Below are 3,558 nucleotides of genomic sequence, written 5' to 3'. Positions count from 1 at the left end.
CAGAGCAAAGCTGATGACTACTCGATAGTTCAGTGTGCCATGCTTTATGGCTTAAACCAGGACTTCAACGACGTTTTAAACGTTACGGAGCATATGAGATGTTCCAGGAGTTGAAGTTAATATTTCAAGCAAATGCCTAGATTGAGAGATATGAAGTCTTCAATAAGTTCTACAGCTGCAAGATGGAGGAGAATAGTTCAGTCAGTGAACATATACTCAGAATGTCTGGGTACGATAACCACTTGACTCATCTGGGTGTTAATCTTCCAGTTGATAGTGTCATTGACAGAGTTCTTTAATCACTGCCACCAACCTACAAGAGCTTCGTGATGAACTATAATATGCAAGGGATGGATAAGACGATTCCCGAGCTCTTCGCAATGCTAAAGATTGCGAAGGTAGAAATCAAGAAGGAGCATCAAGTGTTGATGGTCAACAAGACCACTAGTTTCAAGAAAAAGGGTAAAGGGAAGAAGAAAGGGAACTTCAAGATGAACGACAAACAAGTTGTTGCTCAAGAGAAGAAACCCAAGTCTGGACCTAAGCTTGAGACTGAGTGCATCTACTGCAAAGAGACTGATCACTGCAAGCGGATCTGCCCCAAGTATTTGGCGGATAAGAAGGATAATAAAGTGAACAAAGGTATATGTGATATACATATTATTAATGTGTACCTTACTAAAACTCGCAGTAGCACCTGGATATTTGATACTGGTTCTGTTGCTAATATTTGCAATTCGAAACAGGGACTACGGATTAAGCGAAGATTGGCTAAGGACGATGTGAAGATGCGCGTGGGAAATGGTTTCAAAGTCGATGTGATTGCCGTCGGCACGCTATCTCTACATCTATCTTTGTGATTAATTTTAGACCCAAGTAATTGTTATTTGATGTCAGCGTTGAATATGAACATTATATCTGGATCTTGTTTGATGCGAGACGGTTATTTATTTAAATCAAAGAATAATGATTATTCTATTTATATGAGTAATATCTTTTATGATCATGGACTCTTAAAGAATGGTCTATTTTTAATGAATTTCGATAGTAATGACACACATCTTTATTTTTAATCTAAGTCGATAGTCTCCGTTCCGGGTTTACTTTCATCCCAGCAAAGTCGTTTTTTTTCGTCCCCCTCAAGTTCCCTCACAGGCCAGAAAAGTGATGCTACTCCCATCGCGAGCAAGAAAATCGGAAGGAAAGAAAGCCAACGAAAAAAATCGTCTTGGAACGAGGCCTCCAGGTGCCCTCGAGCTCGCACTCGCATCAGGAGTGATGCTACTTCTAGGCCACCACGCCACACCACCAGATCCCTTCGCCGCCGCCTCGCACTCGCATCCCATCGCCGCCGCCCGTGTGTTCTCGATCGGAGAGGACGCCCCCTTCGCCGCCGCTGAGATCCAAGAAGAGTCGCCCTTCGCCGCCGCCTCCCTTGCAAGGACGCCCCGCCATGGGTCTCTATCGGTGCCACGACTGCCGCGGCCTCCCCACCTGCCGATGCTCTAGATCCGGCCGTAGTTGACTCCCTGTACATCATCTCAAGGGGGAGGGGCGTGAGGCGGTTGCCGCCGTCGGTGGCTGCACTTGAAGGTCTCCGCCGCTTGCTCCAACCAGATCCAGCCAGACCGTCCAGTGGTGGTCCACGTGCATCTGGACGGACGCAACGGCTTTGCCTCCCCTGTCCCATGTCTTCGTCCACCACACCATCCGATTGCGGTAATAAATCTATAGCCATGCCCTTTTCCTTGAGATGAACTACAAAATTTCTGTTCTGTTATATCTTGGTGAATGTCTCGCCAATTGCCATACAAATACATGTGTGCTTCTCCTGTCGTGCATTTGCTGGGTAAGCTGCTGCTACCCGGGCTCACATGACCCCGTGGAGGAAGGAGCTGCGCAAGGAATCACTGCCAAAAGACTCAAGACGAGTTTGGAGTGTCCTGGATTCCAGGCCATGTTCCGCAAGGAAGAAGCAACTATAGCTAGCCGAGGGTTCAGATTGACGTTCGCTTTGATTCTCGTTGATTCATTATTTTGACCGACCCAAGCAGCGCCGGCGCTCACGGAGGAGAACCTGATGTTCCTAGAGGCCTGACGCGCGGTCGGTCACACTTACTACGACAAGTCCTCCAACGGGTGGAGCTGGTTCGGGTACCACAAGCACCCTCCATGACAAGCAGGTTCCGGTTGTGCAAAGTCTGCCTGCTACTGCTATCCATACTGCACCATAGCAAAATAGGTTTATCTGATGCCTCAACGGCCCACACTTCTGCCAGTCACCCATTTATTTAGTGTTGGTCTGGGGAATTTTTTGAGTTGTTGTGTGTACCTTCATGTTTTTCCTTGTGAAATATCTTCATGTTTTTTAGATTACATAAATTTTTGAAAGCTGGATTTCTGTATGTCTTAGTTTCTACATTTTGTGAAACTGAAAGCTTTTATCATTGGACAGAAAAATAAACTTCTTCTGTTGCTATTTTGTATTTGACCTGACATTGTTTGTTTTCCAATTTCAGCTTTGGATCAGGACTAACCTCTAGCCAGGAAAGAGCCTGAATCCCAAGGTGAGAGGCACCTTGTCCCTTAATAGTAGAGATGTGAACAAGTACTTTTCTTTATTTTGCTTCTTACTCACAAGTAGTTTCATTCAATGTGCTTACATGAGATGTGAACCCACAAATTCAGTGAGCTGGGAACTCAAAATTCCAATGAGGTTTTGAGATGCAGCAAATTATACTCATCGTATGCCTCGTTATTATTGTTGTTGTGTAGTTTTATTCCCAGTCGACGGCAGTGGCGGTGCCCACGTCCGCGTCATCGGTGCTGCTAAGGGGCGCCTCACCCTGTTCGGCATTATCTTTTGTTCTTCCTACGGCTGCAAGAACCCTCACCTTGGCTATGGCAGATGCGACAGATAAAGCAGACGGTCATCTTCTCTCCTTTCTCTTTTACCATTAGAGAATTTTAGCCAAGCCTGCTGAGTAACACAAAGCTATTATATGCGTTCAATGGAATGTCTGCAATGCCAACAATATTCTGAGTAAAAATGAACAAGGGTAACATGCATTGGATGGCTCAATTGTTTGTTGAACTAGGTTCGGTTTAGCTTGCTCTCACCAATACAAATTTTCCCACAGCTCATGCGTTCAAAGATGGTGATTTCAAGAATCTGTCAAGTTCAACAAATCATGCTTCTGTTTATAGAAACTTAAATAACAACATACATGTAATTTGTTTGCTTAATCACTTTATTGTTCGTTACTCTCGATCACCACCGGAGAAGGCGATACTCAAATTTGTGGCTGGGTGCATCTGCGGAAGTACTTGCTGATCTTCCCATGTCAGGTTGTCCTTTTCCCCTCTTAGATGTTGTAGGGTGTGTTTGCTTCCTGTCACCAACCGGAATGTCATGGGTTGGACCCGCTCCTGGGCCTCGTTCCAGCGTTTAGTTCGTAACTAAGATGGAACCCACTCGTTTCCTGCGGCCGAATATTCGGCAGAGATCCGGAACCGAGTGATACCTCCGAATCGAAGGAATTACAAGGAACCGCTCGT

At 45.5% G+C, this 3,558-nt stretch overlaps 1 long non-coding RNA gene across 1 annotated transcript; it reads left to right on the top strand.

Annotated features, from left to right (window-relative positions):
• The first annotated feature begins 1,181 nt into the window (after positions 1-1,181).
• On the top strand, positions 1,182-3,274 carry LOC119316735. Its single transcript, XR_005153261.1, has 3 exons — positions 1,182-1,719; positions 2,520-2,567; positions 2,776-3,274. It is a non-coding gene; the product is annotated as an uncharacterized LOC119316735 (long non-coding RNA).
• Positions 3,275-3,558: the final 284 nt, after the last annotated feature.

This window comes from Triticum dicoccoides, chromosome 6A, assembly GCF_002162155.2.
Source record: "Triticum dicoccoides isolate Atlit2015 ecotype Zavitan chromosome 6A, WEW_v2.0, whole genome shotgun sequence".
Classification (NCBI taxonomy): domain Eukaryota; kingdom Viridiplantae; phylum Streptophyta; class Magnoliopsida; order Poales; family Poaceae; genus Triticum; species Triticum dicoccoides.
Note: the sequence above shows the minus strand (reverse complement) of the source record. Positions and strands in the feature narration are given on the sequence as shown.